Raw genomic sequence first — 17,867 nt, 5'->3', positions numbered from 1 at the left:
GTGCGTTTGGTTTTGGCAAATATTGCCCAAGGAGCACATTCTTCACAACAGCTGTTTATTTCATAGTCCCATCTATTATTTGCCTGTTCTGGTGTGGTACTGTAGGATCAGCACTGGACTGCTAATCACAAGGTTTAAACCCACTATATGCTCCTTAGAAACCCTATTCACTATGAGTCAGAAGTGACTCCAAAGCACTCAACAACAATTATTTGTAAAGGTGGTCCCTGGGAATATCTTCAGTTTCAAATTAGATTTTCTCAGGGCAGTGTACCAAGGGGTTCTCTAGTCACTTTCAGAGCAGTAGGTCTGGTCTTTTGTTTTTCAACTTTGCATTCTGTTCTAACTGGGACCTCCTATAGTGGTCTTGGTCAGAGTGGTCGGTATTGGAGCTAGGCACCACCTAGTTCTGTCTCGGGTTGGAAGAGGCTCTATAGTGCATGCAAGCCACTAGTGCTTTGGACTAATTGCTTCCTTGAGTCTTCATTTTTCTTTGTTTTGTTTTGCTCCAGTGGGAAGAAACCAATAGTTGTTTCTTAGATGGCGACTCCAAAGCTTTTAAGACTGCAAATGTTACCCACCAGATGTAGAACATTATCTTTATGAACAGTGTTTTGCTAACTTACCAACTTCAAGGTCAGGTACCTGCAGGTAAGTAGGAGGCCAGGAACAACTCACTCACTATAATAATATAAGGATTGCATATCCTAGTTAAGAAAAAATTAACCAGAAACGATAATGCCCAAACCCAAATCTACTGCCGTCAAGTGGATCCCAACTCATAGTGACCCTATGTTGTTAAGTGCCATTGAGTCAATTCCGACCCATAGCGACCCTGGATAGGGTTTCCAAGGAGCAACTGGTGAGCCCATGCAGTTCAAACGACTTTGCAGTCTGACACATTAGTCCATGGCGCCACACCAGGACTCCAGTGACCCTATAGGATAGAGTAAAATCGCCCTTACAGCCTCTTATAAAGGCTGTAATCTTTATAGGAGCAGATAGGCGGGTCTTTTTCTCCTTCTGGTTAGAAGTTCAGTGCTTAACCACTGTGTTACCGGGGGCTCTGTAGAAATAACAGATCTTTTTCAACTATTAGCGACAGTGCATCTAATCGCAGACCTTAGTGTATTCTTACCACCCCAGCCCCTGGCCACTGCCTTGCGATTCCCATTTTACAGCCATTTAACACTAGGCAACAAGCTAAGATTGCTAGCCGTTTTTTGGTAGTACTATTTACTGCTCACACTCCTTTCATGGAACATTTCTGGCCTCACAGAGCAGAGTGACGGGGCGCCTTGGTGACTAGCACCTAGCTCCTGACTCACTGAGAAAACCTGGGTAAGGCACAGAGCAAGCAGGTTCCTGTCCCTGAGCAATAGCAGCAGCACAAGAAGACTCAGTCACTCAGGACACCAATTTCTCTGAAGTGTGTGTTTGCATAATCTATTTTTCTCCCAGAGTGGAAACAGGAAAGTAATTGTCCATCCATCTCTGGCAAAGGAGGCCATTAGAAGGCCATTATTCTGTCCTTACTGTGATTGCAATCTCATTTAGATGTCAGCTCCATTATGAGCCCTCAATTCATTAAGCCATCAAGACCAACAGATGGTGCCCATAATCAGTGTGAGGGCAGGATGAGCTGGAGAGCTTGGAGAGATCAGTCAATAAAAACCTATTTGCAATGGGACTAAGTACGGCAGAAAGGAGCCCTGGAAATGTAGTGGCTTACATATTGGGCCGCTAAACGGTCAGCAATTGGAATCTACCAGCCGTTCCTCAGGAGAAAGCTAGGGCACTCTGCTTCCATAGTTACAGCCTCAGAAACCCTACACAGGGTTGCTGAGTCAGAGCCGACTACACAGTACCCCACCACTACAACCAGAGCAGAGCCATATAGCAAAGGCATCTCATTCTCAGAGAAGGAGCCCGATATCTTGGGAAGAGAGAGTCCGGAAAGCAAAGAGGTCATCAGTATCCAAGGCAGTGGAGGGCAGGGCCCTGTAAGAGAGACTGTAAATGCCAGGGGATAATGGGGATCACACAGCCACTGATGCCTCAAAAGAAAGGCCTGGCGACTGGCTTTGTAACGGTCACAGCCTTCTAAGTCCTATGCAATGCAGTTCTCTGCACACGTGGGGTCACCATGAGTTGGAATCAACAGCAACAGGTTTTTCTGATTTGGGCGCTGCTTCTGCCGCTCCAGTAGCTAAGAATACAATTAGTCTTGCTGGTCTTCAGTGCTTACCGCTAAAGGGGCAGCCATGAGTCCACTCAGACAGTTTTTCCTGGAGACCTCCTATGTGCAGGACATCATAAGGGTGATTCAGAGATGGATGCAATGTAAAATCTTCAGCCAGGAGCCTGTAACCCAATGTCCATACATAATCATGGCTGTTGTTGTTGTTGTTAAGTGCCATTAAATAAGTTGCAACTCAGAGTGACTCTATACAGGGTTTCCAAGGAGCAACTTTGAACTGCCAACCTTGAGGTTCAAATTGTCCTTGTGGTCCAGCACTTTAATTCTACAGCGTCACAGCTGCACTCCATGATACTCAACATAAAAACACGTACCAGCAGCCAGGTAGAGAACCCAGGTGGAAATTCCTAAGTTGATTCTTTCTCCTGGAATAAGCTGTTTGCCTGTTGTAAAGTAGCAGCTTTTGCTTCCAGTGATCACTGCTGTTTTTGTATGTTGTTGTTGTTGTTATGTGCCATGGAGTCGGTTCCAACTCATAGCGACCCTGTACAGGATTTCTGAGGCTGTAATCTTTATGGGAGCAGAAAGCCTCATCTTTCTCCCGCGGAACAGATGATAGTTTTAAACTGCTGATCCTGAGGTACGCAGCCCGATTCGTAACTACTATGCTACCAGAGCTCCTGTTTTTGTATAATCTAGTACAATTCCTGTACATGTATGTTATAAAAATGTCAGTCTTTTTAACGATATAAATTACATAAGACTTCTAACTTTCTAACCAATACGTGACACATATAAAAACTGAACATTGAAAGTATCAGATTCTACCTCGTCACTTTCTACTGAAGGACATATTCAATAACATATGTGATATAAAATTATGTGAAATTTTAGTAGAGAGGGTTGTGTTGCTAATTCTGAATGTCTTTAAAACAGGGGAAAGGGGCAAGAAAGGTGCAGCTAGTCAGCAAAGTTCTCTGCCCCACACCTCACCTGTCCATCTCACTGCTTCACTCCAAACTAAGAACTGTTGTTTAGTGCCATTGAGTCAGTTCTGACCCATAGCCACCCTGCATAGGGTTTCTGAGGAGCGGCTTGTGAGCTGGAACTGCTGATAATGTGCTTCAACCAAGCATTGCAGTCCAGAGCATTAACCCACAGCACCACACCAGGACTCAGAATAAGGGGCTGCAAAGAATCTAAGATCTATTTTTTCAGTTAAGTCTCAGAGCTTTTTCTTTTAAGCTAGTAAGCGAAAACAACTGTATGCCAAGCCAAAAGTAATGCAAAGATCTTTCCTTTCCTTGTGTCATCTGTTTATGTACTTTCCTGTGCAAATGAGCCTCTCCACATAGTTACCCACAGGACTCAGGCAAATCTGGACCCAACTGGAAGGGAAGCCAGAAGAAAGGTGTCAAGGGAAGAGTCACTGTGTCAAGTCCAAGTCAATGGTCAAGTGAGATGAGGACTGTTGTCAAAGTGCCAATGACTCAGTTCCAACTCATAGTTACCCTGTTGTAGGGTTTCCGAAGAGAGGCTGGTGGGTTTGAACCAATGACTTTGTGGTTAGTAGTACAGTGCTTATCCTACAGTGCCACACAAGGAGATGAAGATTCAGAAACTCAAACAGGTCCATTGGAATATGTCCTTCATTATTGTCATTGCAGTTGTGTGATAGGTCCAGTGAACAGGGGAAAGCTGTGGAGACTATATGTACACTTTTTTCCCTTAAGAAGTTTGACAGGACTATTTAACTTTGTATGTGATAGCAATCTCAGGTTCTAAGTCAGTCGTCTTCCATTCTACCAAGTTTTTTCTCACTGGAACTTGTTAAGAAGAATGCTGCTGTCCTGGGCAATAGCACACAATACTAAATACTTTTCAGTGGAAAAATCAGTTCAAGACCAAAATATCTCAAGTATATTTTTCTTCACTACAGAAAATACCACTACATAAACACAAAAATTCAACTGTCACTTTGGTTACTAATGGGAAAAAAATATTTTACATGGTTGGCTGAAACCAATGATACTATGAAATAAACTATGAAATCTAGAGCGGAAAGTTGCCAGTTAGTTCCTTGCGTCTCATCTGCTGATGTACAAATCAAAAAGTATTGTTACTCAGGTTCCATGTCATACATGCACCGATTTATTACAAAGTGTGTTTACACATGTCTCTGTGATCAATGGATGGCTGCATCAACTTCTCTCAGTAAAACACTTGTCTCTCAGTAATACATTAGTTGTTGTTATGTGCCGTCGAGTTGGTTCCAACCCATAGGGACCCTGCATAGGGTTTCCAAAGAGCAGCTGGTGAGCTTGAACCTCCAACCTTGCAGTTCAAACTGCTTTGTAGTCTGGTGCATTAGTCTACAGCACCACACCAGGACTCCAATACATTAGGTAGGGTGCCTTAAAAAAATAAGGTCCAATCAAAACAGCAGCTTCTCGGGGATCTGCTGGACCAGTTCAATTCAAGGCAGAGAAGTCAGCTCAGAAATGTTATGAAAACTGTGTTTTTGGGACTTCAAAGGGGTCATCTTGATAAATTTTCTCAAATCACACAGGATAACATTAGGAAGAAGTTTTATGGAAACTGAAAACTGCATTGGTGAGACAAAGGCGAGGAAATTTGCATCAAGGAATTTTTTTTCCCATCCCTATAATGCATCTGTTCATTCTTCAAGTGTAGCAAGGGCTGTCCTATAAGAATTTTGCTGGGAAACCTACCTCATCCACTGTACAGCCCTGATCTTGCCCATTCAGACTTCTTGTTCCCCAAACTCAAAGAACATTCAAAAGGAACGCACTGTGAGTGACTCAAGGATGCCAAAACTGCCATTTTAGCGTGTTGTGGATTGAAGAGTGCCGAATTATTTGGGGAAGGATAGAGAGAAAACGACAAGGTGGACACGGAGGCAACGTCAATTTCAAAAATCAAAAAAAGCAATACTTTTTGATTTACCTTCATATACCATCCTGATTTAAGAGGATCTTCTGACTTTTATGCAAATCGTCATAACCAGAACATTAAAAATGCACAGCTTACACACGAACATTCTCTCTGAAATGAAACGTATCATCTGTTTTTATTGGTTATTTCTAAATAACATCTAAGGAATGTTGACAAAACCAGAAACATCATTATGATTAATGTGTAGAGTGCTTACCATGTGCCAGGTAAAGTTGGGGTTTTACATATCCTTTGATCCTCCCAACAACCCGACACTTACACAGATGCAGAAATGGAGACACAAATGATTAAATTATTTGCACAATGTCACACAGCTAGTAAGCAGTAAAACAAATCCAGAGTTAGTGGCCTATAAAAAGGCTATTGTGACTTTTTTCTTTCTGGAGAATTCTGACATTGTAATTTACAGTGGTTCAAGCTCACCAGCTGCTCCTTGGAAACCCTATACAGGATCACTATGGGTCGGAATCGACTCTACAGCATGTTAAACAACAACATCTTTCTACGAGTCCTGGGGTGGGGCTGCAGGATAAGCACTAGACTGAAAGGTCTGTTTGGCCCGCAAGATTAGTGGTTCAAATTCACCAGCAACTCCTTGGAAACCCAATACAGGGTCACTATGAGTCAGAACACACTACATAGTACTTAACAACAACAGTCATCTTTTAAAGGAACCCTACAGACACGATGACATGGAGAGAGGGAGCGACTGGGGACTCTAGACCCAGAGAGGGAGAGGGGCTGTGTGCTGACGACCGGGGGGCAGGCTTGCGGGGTATACCCTTTGGTTGGTTGATGATGCATGGAGGGGATTGTAACCATGGCAATGAAACAATATAGAATAGGATGAATGACATAGTTCACAATAAAACATTAAAAAAAAAAAAAAAGGAGTCCTAGTGGTGCGATAAGTTAGGCATTGGGTTGTTAACCACAACGTCAGTAGTTCAAACCCACCATCATCTCTGCAGGAGAAAGATGAGATTGTCTGCTCCTATAAAGACTGACAGTCTCAAAACCTCTATATAGGGTCTCTATGAGTCAGAATTGAACTAGATGGCAGTGGGTTGAGTTTCAGTGGGTAGTTAATCCTCAGTCCCAAGAAGATGCTTGGAGAACGCTCTACTCACTATGCTATGTATGTGAATTTCCATTAAAAACACTTACCATGGTCTGTCTCTGCTGTTTTTATATACCTGTTCCTTGTCCCTAACAGGAAATTATTTCAGGGCAGGAAATGAATCTTCTGAGTCCAGTATAGTACCCAGCACGATATACACACACAGTAACTGGTGGTAGTGGTGATTCCCAACTCTGGTTAAAAAACACTCATGTTGTTGTTGTTATATGCCACTGACTCAGTTCCCACCCAGTGATCCTGTGAATCAAGGAGTATCTGGTAGGTTTGAACCACCAATTTTGTGGTTAACAGTTCAGTTTTATTCTACAGTGCCACACAGAAACTACCAATTGCCGCAAAAGGCTTAACATTTGTTTGTAATAAAAGTCCACATGGATCACAGCATACTTAAAGATGACATCATTAACAAGGTAATGTTACCTTAAGAATGACTTAGTTGGACCTCTGGTCTAAACATTCATCTGAGTTGTACAGCCCAAAGCCCATATCCTTATAATAGACACAGCCATGTGTTAACAGCTACTTGGAACATAAGAAGTTAGAGGCTTTGTGAAGAGGGCAACTTGACAAAGGTGATTTTTTTTTATATATACATTCAGAGTCACTACTATCATTGAAATTCATTTGTTACCTGATTATTTGTTGGCTTTTTCACACAGAAAGCTGACGATAATGAAGATGAGCCTTATGCTGCAAGAGGAATGGTCTGACAAGCTATGGAGTTCAGAATGGTCTGAAGTTAAACTTAAGAGGAATACTGAATATTACGTATCCACAGTCAGTTTAAAAGGCATTTAGTGTCGGTATCTTAAAAGAGTAAGACGCTTTAAAACAAAACGCTTCGAGGAATATCTATCAAATATTTAAGAAATTATCTTCATGAAAAACTTTAAATGTCTATGGCTTCAACTGTCTGTCCTACTGTTGAGGTAGGTGGCCAAGATTCATCAAAATCTAAATATCTTTAGATTAGTTAAGCAAAACCTTGAAAACCCAGTTGGTCTCTTAAACCTGTGTCTGGTTTCTCTTGACTGTTTTGTTTTCTTTCTTTCATTCACCCAACTTTAAGTGACTGTCCAAGCACCTGTGCTCTTATGCTCTAGCCAAATAGCACCTCATGTACTCTGTCATCCATCCATGGATTATCTGAGGAGGAAGACTTTACCTTTCTGTTTGTATCCCACAGAATGGGCACGCTGCCTCTGAGCAACCAGTTTGCTTTTCTCCACCTGTCTTCTGTTCTTGGACTGTAATGCTGATTCAGGAATCTCACGCATGGGAGCAGCACAGACATTGTGAGTTTTTTCTGGCTTCCAGTATGACAGATAGCTCTTGTGCTGCCTTTCTTTCTACAAATGACAGGTGGGTTCATTTTACATTCGGGAATCCAAATACATGTTTTTAAAATGTCTTCTGCATCATTGTGCTAGTATCAGTCAGAAGAGTATATTTCAAAATGACACAAAGTAAGAAGGAATAATGCATGTTGAATATTTGCTATGCATTCAGTATTATAAGATATACATGTACTCCTCACTTATCAACATGGTTCAGTTCTACAGACCACGCTGTTAATGCAAAGCTTGACATTATGTATAAAATGAAGGATGACTACATCAGATCATGAAATGGAGGATGATATATCATGACTTAACTGTCAAAATACATCATTACATAACTGCCAAACCATTGAGAATCATGGCCCACACAAGTTGATAGAAAATGTTAAATCACTACAGCATTGCTCTCCCCTCATACCTCAGTGTTACTAACAGACATAAGGTTTTCATTGCACAAAGTAAACTATTTTTTACTACTGTCATAAATGCAAAATGGCACATAACCAGATAGTCGGTAAAAGCGTAAGAAGTAGGGGTAATAGCGTTAATAGCTGTGTTTTCTTGTAACATGATATAACGTGTAGCAGAATCCCCACTTTAAAAATGCCTTCTGCATTATCTAATTATGTTTCGGATATTTATTACTACCATTTACCAAGCTTTTGGTTTCTCAGTACTAATTAGAAAGGGATAATTTTTTTCACACTGAAATCAATCAGTTGTTATCCTAATAATTATTATTGTTGTTAAGTGTCCTCGAGTTGATTCCGACTCATAGTAACCCCACGTAAGGTTTCCTAGCTTCTCGTTCAAACCGAACTTGTGATCCAGGGCATTATTCCCTGCAGCTATTTTATCTTTATTTAACATTACAGAGCTATGAGGATGTACCAAACCATGTGCTTTTAAGGAGGTGAAAACAAACCACATCATTAAGGTCTGGGGGTTTTGATATAAAGTATGAATGCTTCCTACATTCGTCATAATTAAATTCTGAGATTAAAAGCATCTATTACTAGCCGTATAATCAGAGCACTTGATAATCTGCCTTATTTTATGGTTGTTGTTGTTAAGTGCCGTCAAGTCGGTTCCGACTCATAGCGACCCTGTACAGGGTTTCCGAGGGTGTAAATCTTTACGGGAGTAGAAAGCCTCATCTTTCTCCCGCGGAGCAGCTGGTAGTTTCGAACCGCTGACCTTAAGGTTCGCAGCCCGATTCGTAACCACTACGCTACCAGAGCTCCTTTAGAGACTCCAATTTAGTCAGATATACTCCGCAAGGCACAATTTCGATGCCCTGCATCAACTGGCCAGATATTAATTACTCAGTACCAGGGCTTCAAATACAAACAAAATCGGTGCTCTGACCCCCTGAAGTTCACTGCCACGAGAACTCTATCACTTCCTTCCTTAAGAGAAGCCTCCCGTAACCCCGGAGACTGTAACTGACTAGTAGAGTCCCACGGAACGCCCAAACAGCACACATTCGTGAGGGAAAGCATGGGGACAGTAGAGAGCTCAGTCGCCCCTCCGCCGTCTACGCCCCTAAGCACGGACGTGTTCCCACCTAATCCACAGCCCCCAGCGGCGGTCCACTATCGGAATTCCTTGTCCCCGGCCCTACCGTCTCGCGCGGCGATACGCGGACAGCCATCACTCAGGGCCTAGCGTTCGCTGTGTTTGACGCCGCCCGAAGAGAAAGGGCAAAAGAAGTGTGACGTACCTCCTGGCCAGGAGCCCGGGGTCAGGGGTACACGTGTATGCTCGCACGAACTCCGGGGGTTACACGCTCAGATTTGACGCCGTCCGTACGTGGAAGCAGGGGACGCAGAGACACGCCCATCCGCGCGCGCTACCCCAGCCAATCCAAGACCTTCTCCAAGCCGCTCCACCCACTGCGCACACGCAAGCACGCACCCATCGAACTAGGCACCGCCTTTCGTGTGCCGGATCATGGACTCTGATTGGCTGAAGTCGGCTGTGGGCGGGACAGAGAGAAGTCGGCAGGGAAAGGTGCCGCAGGCAGGGGACAGAAGCCGGTGGGAGTTTATGCGATTCTGTGACTCTTGGTAAGTGAAGCTTAAGGAAATCTTGAGAGCGGAAGCCTTCCAATTGTGAGGCGAGAAGAAGCGGGGAAACGCTTGGCTGGGCCTAGGGGACCTTGGGGGACAGGGCTGGGAGTGAGGGCAATTCCTAGAATAGAGTCGGGGTATAGTTGGCTGCGTCCCGACACGACCAGGATCATCAGGAGGAGCTAGGGACCCGAAGTCGAGGTATGGGTTAGTCAAAGAGGAACTGGAGCAAAGTCTCCTTGATGACCGGGGAAGCTCCCCTGACGGGTAGTGAAGAGACCTTCGCAGGAAGACTGAGGCCTCTGTGTAGACTCTGAGAGCCGGGAGCCAGTGATGAGACTTGTGCAGGGAGACTGAGGCTCCTGTGTAGACTGGGAGCCGGGAGCCAGTGATAAGACTTGTGCAGGGAGACTGAGGCCCCTGTTTAGACTGGGAGCCGGGAGCCGGGAGCCGTAACGGCCCCAAAGCTTGTTCTCTTGAGAGCAGGGGCTGAGCGGTGGGTGAGAAGGGACAGGCAGGGGTGGACTCCGGCCTTGGAGTGCTGACAAGGTCACAGGAAGTGAGACCGGAGAAGGTTGAGAGATGGAGGGAAGGGCGAAAAACACCAGAGGTAGTCCACGGACTACGTCTTCTTCCCCAACCCGGCGTTTCCAGCCGCCCCTGTCAAGGTTCGAAGGCCTCTGGGCTTGCGTGAAGCGTCTGTTACGGAATTAACATTTCTTCTTGTAAAGTAAGCCCGTGGATGGGAAATTACGAAGGCGGGTGTGAGTTCAGCATTGGGAGCAGCGGGAATGATTCAGGAATGCTACTCGCTTTTCTCTTTTTGATTGGGGTGGAAGGAACCTATGCTTCCGGAAGTACTAAGGCACTTTTCAGTGAGCCGGGTTTGAATGAAAAGCTCTGACAGTTTGAAGCAGTACCTAGCGTGTCGGAGTCCTGTAAGCTAAGACTTCTGTTACTTTGTGTGGAGCAGAATCACCTGAAAGGGGCTTCATAAGATAGGATCCTTGGGCCCTGCCCAGACCATCTGAATCTGAATCTCCAGGGTGGGGCCTCAGCAGCGATTTTAAACAAGCTTGACAGGTGGATGATGCAAAATCAAAGTTTTATATTACATAGGAGTTCCTGTGACCATAACGACTGAAGATCCTTCAGTCTGTTACATCACCTGATGCCAGGGGCTGCTGTTTTCCAGTATAGGTTCCCAGGCATTGGGAAGTTTTAAACAGTATCTTACTAAGTATATAGTTCTTTTTCTCCAAAGTGTGGAATATTTGGTTATTGGTGCCTCCTATGGAAACCCTGTACAGGGTCGCTATGAGTCGGTTCCGACTCCACGGCACATAACAACAACAACAACATGGAACATGTTGAACTTTCTGACACGGATTGGGATCACCGGCTACAGTTAGAAAAAATGATGATAAAGGAAGATATAGCATTAGTGTTAGTGAACAAGAATAATTTCAAAACACCGTGTAAATTGTTAGGTGTTTTAAGTCACTGGGAAGACTATCTTTAGGCATGAATACTTTTTTATTGTCAGAGAGACATTTGGGCTTCTGTTCAGGAATGAATTTTAATGTTTTTTGTTTTTTGTTTTTTTTTTTAATTAAAATTGCACCAACATCATAACTGATATGGTGCTGTGGGTTAATGTGTCAGACTGCAAAATCGTTTGAACTGCAAGGTTGGTGGTTCAAGCTCACCAGCTGCTCCTTGGAATCCCTATACAGGGTCGCTATGTGTCAGAACCGACTAGATGGCACTTAACAACAACAACATCATAACACTAATGCTTTGTAACTATATTGTCTAAAGAACCCTAGTCTGAATATCAAAACAGCTGTCTTCTAATCCTGTTCTGCCAGAGATGTATTCCTGGTTGAGCAATTCATGTAAACTCTCATTTCGTTCTTTTTAAAATTAGGTTATTGACTTGGAGTAATCAACTGGGTCACCTGCTACCCAGCTTGAGAAATGCTGAGCGTGTTCTTCCTTTTTGGTTTTCTGACTCCAGATCTTTGTACATTTCATTGTAATATTTGACTTTGTCTTCTTGAGCTAATCTTTGAAAATTTCTGTTCAGCTCTTGTACCTCATTTCTTCCATTTGCTTTAAAATCTTTATGCTGGAGAGCAAGTTTCAGTATCTCTTTTGACATCCATTTTGATGTGTTCCTTCTTTTTTGTCTTCTTAATGACTTTTTGCTTTATTCCAGTATATTGTTCTTGATGTCATCCCACAACTCTTCTGGTCCTCGGTCTTTAGTGTTTAAAGTATCAAATCTGTTCTTCAGATGATCTATAAAATCTGGTGGGATATTTTCAAGGTCATATTTTGGCTCTCAAGGACTTGTTTTCATTTTCTTCAGCTTCAGTCTAAATTTGCATATGAGCAATTGATGGTCTGTTCCACAGTCTGTCCCTGGCCTTGTTTTCACTGATGATATGGAGTTTTTCCACCATATCTTTCCACAGTTGTAGTCAATTTGATTTCTGTGTATTCCATCTGGTGAGGTTCATGTGTATAGTCATATCTTATGCTGTCTAAAGAATGTATTTGAAATGAACAAATCATTGATTTTGCAGAATTCTATCATGCATTCTCCAGCATCATTTCTATCACCAAAGCCATATTTTCCAACTACTGATCCTTCCTGTTTGTTTCCAACCTCTGCATTCCAATCATCAGTAATGATTAATACATTTTGATTGTATGTTTGATCAACTTCAGATTGAAGAAGTTGGTAGAATTCTTCTATGTTATCCTCACTGGTTTTAGTGGTTGGGGCATAAATTAGAATAATAGTGGTATTTACTGGGCTTCCCTGTAGGTGCATGGTTATTATCCTATCACAGACAGCATTGTACCTCATGACTGATCTGGATATGTTCTTTTTGGTAATGAATGCAACACCATTCCTCTTGTATTTGTCCTTCCCGGCATAGTATACCATGTGGTTGTCAGATTCAAAATGGCCAATACCAGTCCATTTTAGCTCACTAATGCCTAAGATATCGATGTTTATGTGTTTCATTTCATTTTTGACAATTTCCAGTTTTCCTAGATTCATACTTTGTACCTTCCGTGTGCCAATTATAAATGGATGTTTACAGCTGATTCTCTTCATTTTGAGCTGTGCCTCATCAGCAAATGAAGGTCCCAAGAGCTTTACTCCCATGGGCTTTACTCCATTCACTTCATCATGGTCACCTCTACTTTGAGGAGGCAACTCTTCCCCAGTCACATTTTGAGTGCCCTCCAACCTGAGGGGCTCATTTTCCAACACTGTATCTGGCAGTGTTTCTCTGCTATTCATAAGGTTTTCCATAACTAAATATTCAGAAGTATTCTTCTAGTCTGTCTTTGTCTGGAAGCTCATCTGAAACCTGTCCACCATGGGTGACCCTGCTGGTATTTAAAATACCTGTGGCATAGCTTCCAGAATCACAGCAACACACAAGCCACCACCGTACAACAAACTGTCAGACCTCGTCTCCCTTTATATACAGGAAATAGCAATCCCCCTTTCCTCCTGAACAACAACCACAAAAACCCATTGGCATCTACTTGGTTTGGACTCATAGTGACCCTCCTATATAGGGTACATTGTTGTTGTGTGACATCTAGTTGGATCCGATTCATAGTGACCATATATAGAGTTTCTGAAGGTGGAAATCTGTAGAGGAGCTGAACCTCATCTATTTCCCACAGAGTGCCTGGTGGATTCGAACTGCTGACCTTGAGATTAGTAATTCAATGCATAAGCACTGTACCAGCAGGGTTCCTTTCCTGAAAGGAGGGGTGGGAAGCTTTTTTACATTGTTAATGTTAAGTTGCCATCAAGTCCATAGCTGGTGGGTTTAGACTGCCAATCTTAAGGTTTAAGCTGACCTTCAAGTGACTGGTAGGTTTGAACTGCCGACTTTTGTGGTCCATAGGATTTTCACTGGCTGCCTTTGGAAGTAGATTGCCAGACCTTTCTTCTTAGTGCATCATAGTCTAGACTGAAACCTATTCAACATCAAAGCAACACACAAGCTTCCACTGACAGTTGGGTTGTGGCTGAACGTAAGTTGCATTGGCTAGGCCTCCTGCTTAGAAGGTGAGAATTCTACCAATGGCCACCCTTGCCCACCCAGGGTCCTATGGCACTGCTAAACCAGAACACTTGTAATTTCATAGAGCTGAAGACGACTTCCTAGAGGAGGTCTGTTAGGGTAAGAACCTGAAGGATGGAAGAGTTAGGTAGAAAAGAGTATCTGAAAGGGAGGGAAAGTTGGGAAAGGGAAGAAGTGTGTTTGGCAGAGGCATCAATTTACATAACGCTTGGAGGTATACAGAGCATCTAAAAGTTTAGTGTGTAGCCATGTGGGATTGGAGGAGGAGATGGAGGCTTTGTGATAAATAGTATGTCTTAAGATTATGAAGGCAACTAATTAAACTGTCAGCCTAAAATAAATACAATATTTAATTTTTCCACCTAATCTACTTATGAAAATTCTTCAAGGCCAGTCTCAGTTTGCCTTGAGAAACCTCCATACCTTTAAGCTAAAAGCCATCACTCCCTCTAAAATCAGTCATCGTGGTCTCTATTACACTATTGGCAATTAATCACACTCTGTAATCTGTCTTTTAAAAGAAAAATGAATTTTTGAAAGTTATTTCAGAGTTTATGCTTCATGTCTTTTCAAATATATAGTAAGTTCCCTAAAGGTGCCTTATTTAACCTTATATATAATAAAAGCTCGGTAAGTAGGAATTTGTGGTGCTTGTGGGCTAATGCGTCAGACTGCAAAGTCATTTGAACTGCAGGGTCGATGGTTCAAGCTCATCAGCTGCTCTGTGGAAACCCTATACAGGGTTGCTATGGGTTGGAATCGACTCAATGGCACTTAACAACAACAAGAAGTAGGAATTTGGAGTCTTAGTGTGGTGCTTTAGGATCAGCACTGGACTGTTCACCAGAAGGTCACCAGTTCAATCCCATCAGCTGCTCCTTGGAAATGCTGTATACAGGGTAGCTATGAATCAGAACTGACTCGATGGCACTTAACAGCAAGTAGGAATTTATTTAACTGGAAGTAATGGAGCACAGAAAAAGAAAAGTTAAAGGTCTAGTTGTAATCTTAGTTCCCTCCTGTCTGCATAATACTGCTCATCTGCTGTGGGTTAAGGTTTTCTTATCTGTCAGGTAACAAGGTAACAGTGGGAGTGGGGCATTGGAAGGGTGAATGCACTTTTCAAACGTAAGCACGCAACTTCACCCCTAGCGTTTCTGTAGTTTGGAGGGAAGCCTTAACCACCACTAACCTCCCTTGGGTTGCAAGATGTTGCATAAGAGCCATTACTAATGGAATATATGATGCACATGAAAAACCCAGAAGTGAGGGTAGGATTTTATATGGGAGTTGACTTGAAATTTTTTGTATCTGACACTAATCGGTGACTTACGCACTGACATAGGATGTTTGACTCCCTTATTTTGTCTGAGTAATGTTTACAGGCTGGTCAAATCAGTTCAATAAAGAAGGAAGTATATCCATAGTTACTAAGACTAAGGGGAAATTATCTTTATTATTGACTCTTGATGAAATACATGTTAGCTTCCTGTATGGATGAAGATGACTGAAAAGGGAGAAGAACCTTTGCTCCTTGTAATAATAGAAATATATCTTTACTTATATTTTTTCTGTCTTCCTATTCACTCTTGGGTTCTGGTGTGCTCTGTAGGATAAGCACTAGGCAGCTAGCCACAAGGTTGGCAGTTTAAGCCCACCAGTGACTCCTGGGAAATTCTGTACAGGGTTGCTATGAGTTAGAAGCAACCTAACAGCACTTAACAACAACAAACATTCAGTATCAGGCTATTGTGTTTTTTTTTTGGTCCCACTTAAAGGAATATTATACAAGAAGGTACAGAGAGGGAAAAAAATCATCTGCTATAAGAGAGAAGCTGGGAGAATACAAGATATGTAATGTACAAAACAGCCAAACACTACCAAGTCCTGAGCCTTTCTCACAATCATAGTTACAGCAACTGTTCATCCATTTCCTTGAAGATCTTCTTTCTCACTGACCCTCTACTTTATCAAGCATGATGCCCTCCTCAAGACTGGTCCATATTGATAACATGTCCAAAGGATGGGAGATGACCCACAGGGTTTCCAAGGCTACAAAGCCATAATGTTCACAGTACCAGACGTCTTATCTTCCCCGAGGAATGCCTGCTAGTTCTAATTGCCAACCTTTTGCTTAGCAGGTGAATGCTTAACCACTGTATCACCATGGCTCGTTTGGGCTGCAACTGAGGGTATTTCAGTTTTATGCTATGGTGGTGTTAAAAATGATAGTCTTAAATCCCCAAAACTAAAAAAGGTTTGTATTAACGTCTAGAAACAGTATTTTTTAAATAAAACTTTTGTTCTTCAAAGAGTAAATGATGAGCTAGGTAGAAATTTTGACTGTTCACAGTGGCTGTAATCTTTTCTCCAAAGACTGCCGCCATCAATAATAAAGATTAGTGTAATGAGCTGGAAACATGAGAGATTAGAATTAAATACAAGTAGCTTGGTGGAACAAATGAGTCAGTAGCAGTTGAAAGCAATTAAGGCTACTCACTACACAAAGAGTGCTATTGAGGAGGAAATAAAAAAGAATCAGTTTTGTCCAAGTCATTTAATGTAGTTAAGTTGAAGCTGATGAGGATGAAGAAAGCCGGAAAATTAATAGCTGGTATTTTATTGATGAAACTAATTTCAGGGGCTTTGTTTTCCTTTTAGTATGGTGCTAAACATAAAACAAAGGAGCTCTGGTAGTGTAGTGGTTACAAATCAGGCTGCTATCCTCAGGGTCAGCAGTTCGAAACTACCAGCTGTTCTGTGGGACAAAGAGGAGGCTTTCTGCTCCCGTAAAGATTTACAGCCTCGGAAACCGTGTACAGGGTCGCTATGAATCGGAACCGACTCCACGGCACATAGCAACAAAACTATAAACATACAGTCTTTTCAGTATGGTTGTAGAGAAGAAGCCTCAAAACTATGTTGTTGTTGCTAAGTGCCTTCGACTCAGTTCTGACTCACAGTAACCCTGTTGTAGTTTCTGAGGAGCAGCTGGTGAATTTGAACTGCCAACCTTGCAGTTTAAACTGACTTGAGGTCTGGTGCATCATCTGGATAAATATATAAAAATCTCCCAGCTGTGATGTGAAGTGCCCGAAAGTCAGTTTGGACTCACAGTGCCTCTGTATAGGGTTTTCAAGGTAGAGAGGTGGCTCCATACAATTAGCACTGGACTGTGAACCACAAAGTCTATGCTTCTAAGAGAAAGATAAGACTTTCTGCTCCCACAGAAATTTTGAAAGCCCACAAGGACATAGCCACAGAGGGCTAGAGCTGAAAGTGAAGCATCCAGCTGGTATGAAGTGAAGGGAGACGCACAAGAACACCCAAACTTGCAGACAGTACCCATCTGACCTAGCCTTGATGGCTTGATAATCAGAATTCAACTGGAGGAAGATTAAAAAAAAAATGTTTGATAAAGGAAATGAGGGTAAATTGCTACAATTTAATGAACTTGACCCTATACTCATGGATGTAGCAGCTCAAAATATCAACTGAGAGGGAAGAAGTCTTCACATCAAAGATCAAGCCTATCCCATTTGTATACAGGGTATATAGGGACAGGCAATTTAGACAAACTGGCAAAGTGGCAGTGTCAATGGGCCCAAGCGTGGCAACAATAGTGAGGTTGGCCCAGGATCGGGCAGTGTTTCGTTCTGCTGTGCATAAAGGTCCTATGAATTGGCTCTGACTTGATGGCACCTAACAACAACAACAACCTTAAGTGAGGGGCGATAAAGGCATGAAGTGACTGGCTTACATGTTTTCAAGAAGGAGTTTAGTTTAAGAGTGTGTGGGGGAAAATAGAGATCCCACTGAAGAGTTTTCATCTTGTAAAAAGAGATGGGGATAAGATTCTTATTATTCAATAGTGTTATCATGACTAATTGTAAAGGTAGAAGTTTTGTAACAAAATAGGGAAAGTAGTTAATCTTACAGTCCAGAAACAGATGAACCTAAGACCATCAAGGGAGAAGATCACAAGCGGAATGTGGGACCCTATACAGAGAAGCA

The sequence above is a fragment of the Chrysochloris asiatica genome, unplaced genomic scaffold, assembly GCF_000296735.1.
Source record: "Chrysochloris asiatica unplaced genomic scaffold, ChrAsi1.0 scaffold00124, whole genome shotgun sequence".
Classification (NCBI taxonomy): domain Eukaryota; kingdom Metazoa; phylum Chordata; class Mammalia; order Afrosoricida; family Chrysochloridae; genus Chrysochloris; species Chrysochloris asiatica.
This window is presented reverse-complemented; position numbering follows the sequence as displayed.